The sequence below is a fragment of the Rhyacophila brunnea genome, unplaced genomic scaffold (assembly GCF_057557595.1).
Source record: "Rhyacophila brunnea isolate RB1 unplaced genomic scaffold, BYU_Rbru_1.0 scaffold_3, whole genome shotgun sequence".
Taxonomy (NCBI): Eukaryota; Metazoa; Arthropoda; class Insecta; order Trichoptera; family Rhyacophilidae; genus Rhyacophila; species Rhyacophila brunnea.
This window is the reverse complement of record NW_028232965.1, coordinates 41,014,744-41,029,591: the sequence shown is the minus strand read 5'-3', so window position 1 is coordinate 41,029,591 and position 14,848 is coordinate 41,014,744. Positions and strand designations below refer to the sequence as shown.

Below are 14,848 nucleotides of genomic sequence, written 5' to 3'. Positions count from 1 at the left end.
CATCTGTGTCTCATATAGCACATGATAATTGTAATTTAATTATTGTATTCGAAAAGACTCATCTTTGCCATACAGCGGTTATAATCGATTCAGAAGTGCCCATGATGAATTAATAAAAAATCAAATTTTAATATATTTTTTGAATTATTTACCAACTCAACATTCACAAAATTTATTTATTTATTGGTATATAATTTTACTCATAAATAATACTTACATAAATATAGCCTCAAATCAGATTCTGCGTTAATTGTATTTAAATATTTTTATTTCGAATTAATTGTACCTTACATAATATAAAAACTTTTAACATGCATGCGATGATCACGAATATGGAATTATTTGATTTAAGTTATTAAATGTATTAATATTAATTTAACCATCAAAAACAAAACAATAAAAATATATGACGAAATGATATTTTTTGTCACTCACTGTAAAATATAATAGATTTAATTTGAAATATTCCACCCCCTTAGAAATTATTAAACAACAATTTAAGCTATTAAGTACCTACAAAGACTTTTTAAACGATGTCAGAGCACAAGATTTTTCGGAAATAAAACAATTGGGCAGCTGCTGCAATAGTTAGGTTTTTTCATGTACCTATGCAATAATAATTATTTAGAACCCAATCCATTAACCTTGGTCGATCTAGTGCTCGATTAAGGCCTCCCTTATTTTATTCTATCTCTCACGGTACCTACTTAGTTTTTCACTGCAAAATATTTCCACTGAACTTCATCAATTCATATTTATATAAAATTTAAAGTTTCATTACAAAAAACAATTGCCTATCACTGCTGTATTGATCATAAACATGCTCAAGAATTTCAACCCTCGGTAGGACAGATATAGTATACCTATCTCAGTTGTTGATACTTTAGGTAGGGCACATAGTTTTATTCACAGTTGTACTATTTTAACTATGTTATTTTTGTGCAATATTTAACAAATTAAATATTTTGCACATTAAAGATATAGGCAAGTCTTAGATTAAAGAATAAGGTAGGTATTTAATGTGTTTCAATTGAAAATTTAAAAGTTCCAGTGTTGATTATAATCATTACGTTATTAACTCACTATATTTAGGCACGTACCTTTATTTAAATAATGTGTAGGAACTTTGAAGGAATAAGTTTCTCATTTTATAAATTAATACTACAATAATATGTACCTATATTCCAATGTAAAATAGCTTCGACCCTTACCTACCTTTCAATCCTAAAATTCTTTTTTTTTTATATATACATTATTGTACATAAATTGGACAAGGCAATAAATTAACCCGTAACCCCAGTGCATTTTTTGTATACAGTTTTATTGTTTTATCACCATTGCCGCGAAAAGGTCTATCGGTGCATTTTGAAGGCCATACAGTATTGTCTTGAAAAAAGGTTATTAACAAATTAACCCGTAACCCCAGTGCATTTTTTTGTATACAGTTTTATTGTTTTATCACCATTGACGCGAAAAGGTCTATCGGTGCATTTTGAAGGCCATACAGTATTGTCTTGAAAAAAAGGTTATTTCGCAAATATTTTGTCTTACACTATCAATATTTCAAAAAAACTTAAGTATGTACATAAATGAACGGGTCATTGGAAATCCAGAGATTCTAAACAAGTAAAATTATTTTTTAATAATAAAAATATTAATTTAAGTATATTTATGTTTTATATTTATTTATCAATTAATTTTTCCCCATTTTTTTATTAAATCCGAACTGGAACGTAATAATATTAAGTAGGAGGCTTGAAGATTTTACGAACCGGTACGCTATCCTCGGGGTTTTTACGAACAGGAACGCCATCCTCGAGGAATTCACGAACCGGAGCTACGCTGCGGTGCGTTTTGGTCCATACCGAGCGCTGGTTCTTATAAAACTATATCCTTAGATTCCGCAGTCATCGTAGTCGTCTTCCGCTCAGACGAAAGATGTTGAAGAAATCTTCGGAACCTAAATATAAGAAAATGAAGTAAAAAAAATCTTTACGACCTCTAATTGTCTTACAATTTCAGAAATGAGAGAGTGGTTTTAGATTTGTCGAGTGAATACACTGAATGGAACTTATGTCGAGCTGAAACTTGCTAAGGAACTTTTATTGGGAAGCCACAGAAGGCACCACCTGGAAGAAGATTCATATGGTTGGCCCGGACACCCTTTTCTTGGAGTTTGTCTCTGTATGATAAGTTGAAGTAGGCGGCATTTTGTGTCCAAAATACTTTTCTGTGTTTCGTGGTGTACAGTGTACCTGTATTAAAAAGCTCTGGCTACTTTTTTAATTATGTGTAATACCGTGTCGTATCTTATTTTGTCTGTTCACGATAATATATTAAGAGCGTACATAAGTGAAACGGCAAATAATTTTCATTCATTTTCATTTTCAAGTATGTGGAACGAAATTTCGCAGTCGTCGCCAATCAGAGACTTACAGTCGAGGTGTGAGCACGTCAATTTGTTTTGTGATGGCGTTGGAGGAATATATTCTTAAATCGTGTAAAGATGACTAAAAAACGTTCCGAATGTACTTTAAAAAGAAAACATGTCAATGAATATACTATTATTATTACGAATATAATAATAAACATAACATTAAAAGGACGCCTGTCGAATTTTTATGACAAATTATATTTCGTTCGGCTCGCGTCATTTGCTCAATTCACGCATCGCCTAGTCACGATCTTTTTAATTTAGACCAGGGGTAGTCAACCTTTTTATACCTAAAGCACACTTTTGTATCTCTGTCTGTAGTCAAATTTTCTAACCGCCTGCCGGTTCCACAGTAATGGTGATTTATAAAGATAATAATCATAATGAACATCTTTTTAAAACCCCTACCGCCCACGATGAAAGCTGGAACGCCCACTAGTGGGCGGTAGAGACCAGGTTGACGACCCCTGGTTTAGACCATGCCTCAGCTGAAGTAAAGCCTTAACTAAATATCTGTCTATAAGGCTGGATACTTTTGCGTGATGTCTTCCTAGTTGATTTAAATTCTCATATACTGCTTAATGACAACATAAGCATCGTTACCTATGCTAAATATTTAAAATATGTAGGTCGCAAACATGAAGGGAAGCATATATTCTAGTTGTTTACTGTAAAGTGTTATTACAATTATGCCCCCCACATCAAGCCAGGATCTTTGGCACGCCCCCTTACTTATCGCTAAGGTTAAGGGAAGTTTTCCCAAATGGTACTCCGCGAGGTTAAACTAAGTATATTTTTAGCGTTTATTGTATTTTTAAAAATTCCCACTTAATTATCGAGTTATCAGCGGTGTCATATGAAACACTGATCGCAGCCACCAGTTGTGGCAGTAAAGTAACATGCTACCCCTCGCCATTTCGGATAAAAAGCTACACACTAAACACGGACAACACGAATCGGGCGTTCGATAATTTTCCGAAAATATTGGCATGTATTCATCTAATTTTATGGATATTTAAAAAAAATTAAGATGTGTTAGATTTTTTGTTACATAACCTTCTTATCTTAGATGGTCGAATTATTGTCTCCACGAGACGAAACAATAGTCTCGGGGATTTCTTGAACCGGAACTACGCTCCGGTGCGTTCCGGTCCATTTTGAGCCCTGTAAAATAAAATTCTTCGCTTGAATTATCATTTAATTATATCAATAATCATATAATTTCCGATTATATCGCAAAACTGCATTTTTGACATGTTTTATACCTAAAGCAAAATAGCGCCGGCGACGACTTTTTTTTACTATCGGTGAAAATTTGTGTGTGTGTGTGTTTATCTAACTTAGCTCGTTGACCCACCACGCCGAGCCCCCTCTAAACCCGAGCCCCCAGACTAGAGCTCTGTCAGCCCCTCGCCCCTTATGATCCGAATAGTCAATAGCATTGTTTTAATTTTAATTTATCGAATGTTATACAATAATTATTACAAGCCACTTCTTTCATAAATGTTTAAAACACGATGATTATGCCTTGGAATAATTCAATAAATTGTACGGCCTTTGATCTGCATGACGATGTGCGTTCAACGTTTCATCAAATGACGTCTTCTGATTTATTTTATTACAATGGTACTCATTACTTTATAATGAATAGTATAGAAAAAAATTAAAGATAAAATACAACGGAGACCCTTTTTAATTAAAAAAAATGCACTTTGAGAGACTATATGACTATAATAGTAGTCAATAAAATCACTGCCAGACATTTAAAATGGACAGCGACGTGCATTGCAATAAAAAATAAAATAGTCATGTGTGAAAATATAATGTAATATAATGGTTTCAAAGTTGACCAATAGAGGATAGGTAAATACTAAATATTAATAACCCATTGAATAAATCGGCGCCCATCTGGCGCCGCTGTTACAGGATGCAGGATATGGTGAAAATCAAATATTTTAAAACCTATAATATATTTTAAAAATGATTAATTTGGTAGGTATGAGGTGTTTGAAACAGTAAAAAACTTATAATGGCCCTACATCTTCTAAATTTAATATCTTGAACAGTCAGCGTTTGAAATGGACCGGAACGCACCGGAGCGCTGTTCCTGTTCGTGAAATCGGTAAAATTATCGCTATGTCTCGTGGAATAAATAATTTTACCGTCTGAGCTGGATAGGCCATATAATAGAAAATCTAACACACTTATTTTTATGGAAAACAAACACATAGACTTTGATAACTTTACTATGTAAAAATCTTCAGAAAACAGTCGAGCCCTCCGGTTCATAAATTTTTCCATTTCGAGCGCTGGAAGAGTATTATATTTAGCTCCAGTTTTAGTACACATATCTTTATTTTATCATTTACTTCTATCATAGACTTTTGCCTTTGTTATTTTGTATAAAAAGGCTAATAAACACAAAAATCTATATTTGACACGTTGTCTGATACACGAAATTAACTTAATAATAAAAGAATTCAATACATATAAATATTTAAAGGATTTATTTGAATTAAATTAATACTAAATGAGTTTTATCAATTTTAGTAATCAGTGTGCCCTTTTAACTGATCCTCAAAAATTCACCATGTATCAAATTAGTTTTAACATTTAAAATATGAATATTGGTCATATTTTATGAAACTGCAACAAACGTAAAAACACAGAAAAAACGTTATTTTAGAAAGAAATTTTAAATAATCATTATAATATAAAATGTAAATAATTACAAGATAAAAAGAACTTTTTATATACTTACCACGTTTTTAAATTTTCTGTTGAATCATATAAACTTGACAATGCTATGTATTAATAGATACTTTTTTTTTGTACTTGATAGAAATACTGAATAAATATAGAATACTGAAATGTCATTTTGACATTTCATATTGATTTCCATAGTATCGCACGTATATATTAATAATTTAGTTGCTAGGACCCCCTTATCAACCAATAATAGTGTTTTACTTTTTACGATTTTTTTCCAAAATAATTTCCATACAAAACAGAATAAACTGAAAATGAATTCAATTCTGCTTAAAGGTGGTTAAAAGTATTAAAAGAATGCATTGTCGTCATATGCTGTCTAGTCGGGAAGTTGGTTAAAAATCTTCAATCGTGTCAAACAAATCTTGGACAAACAAGAAAAAAATTGTACTGGACAAACAAGAATACGAGCTAATAAAAACGTAGTAAAATAGTTTAAATTCTTTAGGGACATGTTACTTACATAATATGTTTTCCAAATTCAGATTGAATTTTTAGACTTTATTTATTTTTTATTTGATTTCCCCTTTATGTATTTTGGTGTTTTCGAGTATTGTTTTGAAAAACTCTTTTGAAAAGTGCCGTCATAATTATACAAAATGTTCTATGAAATTTGTTCCGACTTTTGCTAAGTATATCTTTTCGGATGCAAATTCGCGGATATATAATTTTAAAAAATTGTAACCCCTTAATATTATAGTAGGTAACTGAATGATACAGTACCACCATATAGGTATTAAATAAAAGTACCACACAGTGACCTAGGCAGAGTGCCGCCCCTAGGCAGACTAAAGAATGCCGTCCCTTTTCATTTAAAGTTTCAAATTGTATGCAAAATTGTTAGGTGCCTACCTATGTTATCTTGAACTAAACTGACTAAACAGAAAAATTCAAGAGAAGTCTTGAAAATCGACATATGTACACATCACAATCTTCTGAAAATTAGACCATTTCCACGAAAACTACCCTCAAACAGCGGTGGTTTTAGGTACGTCTGTTGTTTAGGTCTATGGTGCTGAAGTATGGAGCCCTCAGGTGATGTTAAAAAAAATTGGCACGTGCTTTCTAATGAAGCGGCCGCATTGTCCACTTCATAAAAAACCACCACTGCTTCCAAAAGTAGTAATGATCGTATTCGTTTGTTCATTTGCTGTTCTTTATATTTTGCATCCTCTATGCAACGCACGACCTGACTATCCCCACGGGACGTCACTGGAACCACAACAAAAATATGGCACCCCCGGAAACAGTGCGACGTCGGGCAGATAATAAATGTCACCAGTAGCGTAAAATGTAGACGTCACAGAACAGATTAATAATTATTAATCCAATTCAGATACGCTATACCCTCAATGGCCCCAATACAATACAATACATTTTAAAGCAGGGTTTTGAATGTGTAAGTAACCTACGAAAATGAAACACACATTATAGACGTGCAATAGTGTGTATTGCAACCTTCAAATACAGCAATATTGAACATATATATGTACATATTATAATACTTATGTAGAAAATATTAAAATAATAAATGAGTTAGATAAAAAAGGTATTTCAGTTCCCATTAATTCTGTGTTCAATGATAGACGTATTATGTTTTTTTTAGAATTATTAATAACCATGTCCTTGCTTTTTCGTACAAGGTGGTTGTTGGTAATTTTAAACAATCACAAACACCCAGGCTTTGAGGAAATCACATAAAAATTGTGTCCTCGCCGGGATTGAGCCCAGAACTCTCGGGTGGAAGGCCAGCGCCTTACGCACTGCACCACGAGAGCCGCCTAAACGTATATATTATGTACCAAATTATCCAGATGTAAATTATCACCATTTAGTTGGGTAATTGAATATCTGTTATTAGGAATAATTATTGTTTGGATAGTGAACTGTTATGTTTTTAACGGTTAGGTACTTTTAGAAGTATTTTTATTGCGATACTATTGCTTATTTCAGTATTGAAGATGAAAATATAAAACTGGTATGGAAACCGGTGTGTGCAAAACCAATAAAATTTATTTACAGTCCAGTGCGGTAATAATCATATTCAGAAAATTATTTCATGACGAAGATTACAACCTGATCAGCACACTATTCGTGTATTAGATTATTCCGAGAAAGCGGTCGTTCGACAATCTTTAACCAGCAGGAATTTATTTATTTTTAAGTAGATATAGATATTAGATTTTTATACCTTATGAAACTTACCGAAGTAGGTACGTAATGTATATTTCCCCTTTCTATAGCAAGAAAATCCATTCATTTTCAATAATGTAAAATGACTATACTTAATTTCTTTTTTATTGTTAACTGTCAATTCATGGTGGAACTGCATTGTATTATTTGATAACTATTTGTAATTAAATAAATCACATTTTTTTCAGTACTTATTCCACTTTTTAATTAAATTTTTGTATCGGTTTCGTCCTCTTGATAATGTCCCATTGAAGAGGATGAAACCGGTACAAAAATTTAATTAAAAAGTGGAGTACGTACTAAAAAATATTTATTTTATTTATCTACAAATAATTAATCAAATAATACTATAAGTACTTAATTTAAAATTGGAACAAAATAATCTTTTATATTTATAAAAGTATTTGTATTTTTGAGTGCTTTATCCAGTCTTATGGTACTTTTTATTATTTTAGAATAGGGTACTTTTTTAGGTGTGGAAAGTGATATTTACGTTACACAACAATAATATGTACTTATAGCTAATTTCATACTGAATCAATCACAAATTTATTATAATAATTATTTAATAATCAGTATACTTACTTATAAAAACAAAATATATTTCATCCTCAAAACGTGTGAAATATAAAAAAAATACTATATTATTCCACTACTTACTTAATGAGACTAAAGTAATATTGAGAAATAAATTCCGTTACTGCACTGAATTACATATTTGCATGTCTAATGTCCAATTAAGTAAATCCAGTAATGTGTAAATTAGATGAATCGAAGATTAATTAAAATATAAGTTATTAGTATTGCAGTGTGCGCGATCCGGATAATATTATATGAAGCCAGGCCTGGATCTACCATGGGCGTAACGGGTTCCCAGGCCTAGACATAAATTAATTGTTAAATAACAAGTTCAAAAAAATATTAATTTTGTTTACTGTTATTTCTTGACGTAACAACTAACAGTTGTGTCAATTTATAAAATAAGTTTATCACTACGTATTCGCTACATTGTCTACAGATTGTTTTATATGTGGGGATATACCGAATAGTTTTGACTCTAGATATAATATTTAATAATATACATATTCCGTACCTATTTGAAAGCCAGTTTGATATTCAAATCGAACGATTGTACGTGTAGTTGAATTGGTACCTAACCCAAGATTGGAGCCAAATCTTCTACGTTATAGTCAACCGTTTTGAAGATGGGTTACAGCCCGAAGCAGCTGTCAACGTAAATATTAACAGAAATAACTTCAAAACACATGTTATTTCATATTCAAATGTCTGCTTTGATACGGCAATACGTGAGATGTGTGAAATATCAACTTGAAGACGCCTTTTGTTATACATTATCCAATCCTATGAATGGCTCTACAATCCAATGTTGATCTGGGCCGCCTGACGGAAGGGTTTCTTAATAGATTTTTTTACGATAAATTGATGATAGTTACTTGCTCGTCCTATTACATCCATATTTCAGGTTTACAATGTGATTGTTTGCCAGACCCATGCTATTGTAAGACTGTCGCTTAACCGCTCGGCCATCGTGGGTAATTTAAAGCTTATTTTGGCAATATCTGCACATATTATGGGTGAATATGAATGACATACTTAATAAAAGTGTGAAATTCTTTTCAAATAATTCTACACTGCAATGTCACTAGTAGCTAACTGAATCAGTAGACCAAAGGTCTTGTTTGCTTTAATTTCAAACATTAATTATTAATTAATTAAACTTTAATTCAACATTTTTGTGATTAACTAATTTTACAAATTATCACGAATTACTATAAAACAATCGCCGAACCTTCTGAAAAGACTTATTATGCTCGTTTTTTAGTACTTCATCCTTTTACTGATAAATAGAATATAGATTATGGATCGGACATGGTCAAAAAAATAAATTGTAGATTTAAAATGTGTGCAAAAAAAACACCAACATAATTAGTGTTTGGTTATCCCATTTATTTGGATAGTTCACAAATTTCAATAATTTATGCAACAATTATTTATGCAATTGTTCAACATTGATTGTGTTCACTTTCCCTCAGTTATCAATATGATCTGAAATGTATTTTTTAGGTTGTGATTTTTTAAGCAAACATCAAAACGAATAATGAGCTTTAAATAAACAAAATGAGTCCCCTACGTGTGCATGGGCCCGGCCCTGTGTGTAGCATCGACCGCTAATCAGAGGATCCAGTTTTATATTTTTTTCTCAGACTGGGCGATCGCTTTATTGTTATGTTATTTTAATTGACGATGATTAATTTACTAAGTAAGTTATAATTATTATTTTCATTCGGCGATTGACTGATATTTAACCCTGGCAAAGATCACTGTACGAAATGTCATTACATTATTACGTATTATTATTATAGCAATTATAATTTTTATGTAAACTTCGATGAATAAAGTTCACTCTGGCGTGAACTATCTATCGCTTTCGACTAGTGTAGGTACCTTTAGGTAGGAGAATGAAATTATTTTAGCGAATAGTGTTCTGCCAGGTTGTTTTGAGAGATTATGTAGATATTGTGCTCAGGTAGGTAATATGGTATCCCATAATTATTTTTATTAGGTTATGTTTTAAGCCATTCACACAATACATATTTAAAAGATGGGGATATAGATGAGAAAAGTGATGACGTTGTAAACATCCATGGCATGAATCCAGCGCTCGAATTGGAAAATTTCACGAACCGGAGCGCACGATAATTTTACGATAATATTAACATAGTTATCTAATTGTACGTGTATTTTATAAAAATAAGTGTGCTCGATTTTTATTAAATGGCATATCTGGCTCAGACGGTCAAATTAATATTTCCCTGAGACAAAGAAATAATCTTGAGGATTTTATGAACCGGAACGGCGCTCCGGTGCGCTCCGATCCATTTCGAGCTCTGCATGAATCCAAATACGAATACACCGATTGAAAAAAAACAAACAATGCAGCAGTGAGTAAATAGAACCTGGATTATCTTGATAATCGAAAACTATTAGAAAAATTAATTTTAGAATAATTAATTTGAAAAGATCATTTTATTTATTTGTATAGAGTCGTATATTTTTCTTACAATCATAATAATATGAAACTGATGATCATTATAGAAATCCGGATAACGGAGGTTCTAGAATAATTGCATTTTGTTTTACTTTAGTTTACCCAGAGTCCCATGTTCTCAGCAGCTGACTTTACGGAAATAAATGCCGAAATCTGAAAAATTGTTCTTTTCAACGGAACGAAAACCGGAACCGAACCGAAAAAATGTCGGTTTTTTCTGCACGCGCGTTATTACTCTCCACTTAAATTATTGTCGTTCAATTTTCGTGACGTATCTCGACACTATTCTCATAATTGATATTATATTATTTTAAAAAAAATATGGCTGTCATACAAGTACCATAAAATGTTCTAAATTAAAATTATTATATAAAATAATTTCTTAAGGGCGGACATGCTCAGCGTAGGTCAAAATGGAGCTTTTATGCTATTTTCAAAGCATGATCCTGGACATTCCTTAAACGTTGTAGATAATCTATTTACAATAATTTTAATAATTTTGAAGCCTTATTATCCTTTATATTTATTTTAAACATTTGATGACTGCATAAAGTATTTTTATTACATAAAATAGTATTCTTTTAAACCTCTCGCTCTAATGTTTTAGAATATAGTCATATTTCAGTACATAAATGTGCAGCGGTGTTAAGATTTATTTTTATATTTATATACGCATTTATAAAACCATCAGTATAATTTATATCGACATTATTATAGTGAAATATTTACGATAAAAAATTATAATGATAATCTGTGTGATCCCAAATTTGACAAGAATTGGGCATTTTATTATTCAAAAAATGGGCAAGATTAACACATTTGAAGATAATTCTAAAGATACTCATTATAAGCTATGTCTTTGACCATTCAAGTGTGCTAAACATCCTACGAATAATGATTGCTTTATAATAATTATGGACCTAAAAATAAGGTAGTGTTTTTTTGAAATACGCCATTTCTTTTGGCATTCCCCAGTGTTTAAGCTATAACATACGGCCGAAGCCATAAATTGGCAAACTATAATTGAAGTAGGGAGTAAAATGATGTTAACGCTCGTGTTTGAACATGTACCGTTTAAAAAAATCGGTTAGGTACATGTTCAAACACGCGCGTTAATATCATTTTACTCCTTGAAAACCGGAACCGAACCGATATATTATATTTTTTTTACTTGAACCGGAACGAAAAAAATAAGCCCTGCTTCCGGGGACCGGCCAATGACTTCAATATAGCCGGCATATACCAATAGTCAGTGACATCCCGTGGGGGTAGGCAGATTAAGCGTCGCTTGGGGGCGGCAGTTACTCGAAGGGCGGCAAATCGACGAAAATCATTTGGAATATATAGAAATAGCTACATGAACTTAGTAATAACGAAAATAGCTTTCCATTAAAAAATTCAGCTCACTGGTTTTGTCGGGTTTGCGATATCTAGTTTACTTTCGTTGCCCTTCGACGTCCATGATGACCAGAAACGACACGTGCAGATTTCCGAATAATTAGTCTGATATTTTGACAGTAATGTATCCATACAACACATTTCTTAGTTGGACTCATGAAAGGATTATAAAATTAATGTATAAAAAAAATGAGGCGGCATTTGGCGCTGCCTAGGGGCGGCATTTTATCTAGGGACGTCACTGCCAATAGTTGAATTGATTTATGAAATATTATGCCATTGGCTTCCAATTTTGCGTCACGGACAATCTAGCGTAGGTGTGATCCCGAAATGTTGCACTTCGTCAATCATTTTGGCTTGCCATGACATGGCTCATTGTGACGTCACTGTGCTGGCATGGTCGCATATAGTTTTGAATTTTGATATAAGTATGCGAATGTGTATCGAGTAGTAGGGATTCTTCGAGATCAAAAAAATAAATAAAAAAATAAGGTTCCTCAAACCAAAAATATTGTTAATCGCTGCCTTACATTCGTAACCTTTGGCGAATTATAAATTGTAATAGGTGCTTAATTAATAACGAATCCGAATTATTTTAGTTAAAAAGTTTAAAAAATACTGCTTGAAAGTGCATTTTCTCCATCGTTTTCAATGTTCTTATAAAATGTGTATTATTGAAATTGAACTCACTAATCATTGAACGACTACTTTGGTTAATTATAACCATTAGACTAGATCAGTGGCAGGGCACCTACTACCCCTGGGTAATTGAATTACCCACTACAACATTTTGAATACCCGCCAAGAAAATATGACAATATTTTTTTTCAAATTATTATTTTTTGGAATAAATAATCTGGAATTAGAATAGGTACTTACATTGAATTCAAATGTTCAGTTCTATATGGACAAATAGATCTTTGCCAGCATCTTGGAAACATAATATAAAACGATCACATGAATGCAATATCATCATGCTGGGCGTCATTACCACAAAATTTTTCATGCTTAAAAAATTGCATTTACTCTATTATCAGCATTTGGTTCAACATGATAATTATGCTTGTATGCAAACATTTTCAACAAATGAAATGTTTCCAGAATACTCTGCGAAATCGATTAATACCAGAGAATCTTGATTCATGTGTTCGACTTAAGACAACTACGTATTTGCCAAATGTTGAAAAACTTCAAAACCAAGGAAGCAACTTTACTGATAAAAATATTATATTAAGTATATATATAGGTTTTTATAAAATAAATTTGTATTTACACATACATATTATAGTATATATAGAATATATCTTTACTTAGGTAAGTAGGTACGTATATATTTTTATTTTTTATTTATATAAAAATAAAATGGTTTTCTGAAAATATTAAAGTTTGTTTGAAACTTTTACCCACTAACCAAATAATTTTTTCAACATTTTTTTTTTTACCCAGTCTCTCAAAAGGTTGCCGACCACTGGACTCGAGCGTATTTTTACTGGTATTATTTAAAGAGACCTAATTTATAAAAAGTAAATAAAAAAGCATAAATACAATTTCAAATGAAAGTTTTCCTGTGGCCTAAACGTTGGAATTTCATGATGTAAAGATATATTTTTATTACATCAGGAATTAATGCACTATATTAATATACGATAAGCATTTCAATAATAATTGGCAATGGAAATCAATCGTGTTTGACAGGCGTCCGCCATTAGTACCTTGTTAATAACTTCATTTTACTCTCACGTTCACTCTCATCTTTAATAACCTTTTGAACTTTAATAACATTTTAAAAGTGTGAAATTTCAAAGTTCTAACGTCTGACAAGGTATGTAAAATTAATAATAAAATATTTATCTAATTGATTGATTTTAATATTACGTTTCGGGTTAGTCTAGTAATTATTAATACTAATCTTAAATAGGTAGGTAAGTTTCTTAGCGATGGACTTTAAAAATTATATCGTGGTCATTAAAAACTACTGGTTATTTATTTTCAATGACACAACAAAATTTTAATAACCCGATGTGGAAAAACACTGTCTTATATTTTGTCAATAGATTATAAACAACGAACGTGACATAATATGTCATATTTTGTTCTTTTTGTGATTATTTTATTATAAGTACTGTGTTTTTTATTTTACAAAATTACGATTTAAAAAAAAATACGTTGTCTTTGGGCTAACTTATGTAACCTACAGAAATCTCTCCGTTGCAGGGGCTCTGTCCTGGTAGCAGTGTTTTTTTTAATCGTTCATTGAATTTCAGTTGGTTTGACTCTCTTTAATTTTTCGAAGATGAAAAACTCATTTACACGTTTCTTATGCCTAATATTTCTATGAGATGGGGCAGGGCTCTAGTCTGGAGGTCCGTACTTAGGGAGGGCACAGCTTGGCGGCTCGACCAGCTAAGTGAGATAAACGCACACCACAAATTTGCTCTAAAGATCAAAAAGTCTATTTTAGTTCAATCATAATAACATTTAAAAATATGGGGTTGTGCGATGCAATTTGACGTAATATGATGATTGATATAATTAAATGATAAATCATGTGTAGAATTTTATTTAAATGTTACCTGGCTCCTTACAAAAGGGGGTCGACGAGATCCGTGCTTCATAATACCAAATGATGCCGAGTGTCGACAACTCGACAATTCAAGTGGAAAAATACACGGAATTCCCGTTTACCTCACCGAACTCTGAGTTTCCCGGAGCTAGAGTTTGGTTTCGGGAATTTCCCGACGGGAATTCTCGAGAAATTTTCGAGATTTTCCATCCCGAATCTCGAGAATTAAAATTTTTAACATTTCGGGAAATCCCGGATCTCGAGAATCTTTTCTCGGAATTCGGGATTTCTTTATTATCAATTATTAATTGAAAAAACGATTTTCTATATGAAAAAAGGGGACAGGAAACACAACACGTTCAAAGACTGATCGGGGCATTTAACACAATCAAGCCAACGTCCACTCAGAATGAGCGCAATT

The 14,848-nt window shown here is 31.9% G+C and overlaps 1 protein-coding gene across 3 annotated transcripts in view; it reads left to right on the top strand.

Moving 5' to 3' along the window:
• The window catches only part of LOC147068367 (sodium-coupled neutral amino acid transporter 9 homolog), a 58,042-nt gene that overhangs the window by 11,279 nt on the left and 31,915 nt on the right, over positions 1-14,848 (top strand). The window contains exon 1 of one of the 3 annotated variants that reach the window (XM_085953402.1): positions 13,583-13,686. The exons of the other annotated variants lie outside the window; for them this stretch is intronic. The gene's annotated coding sequence lies outside the window, so the exon portion shown is untranslated. Of the gene's footprint in view, positions 1-13,582; positions 13,687-14,848 lie in introns of those variants that run through there. 3 annotated transcript variants of the gene reach the window in all.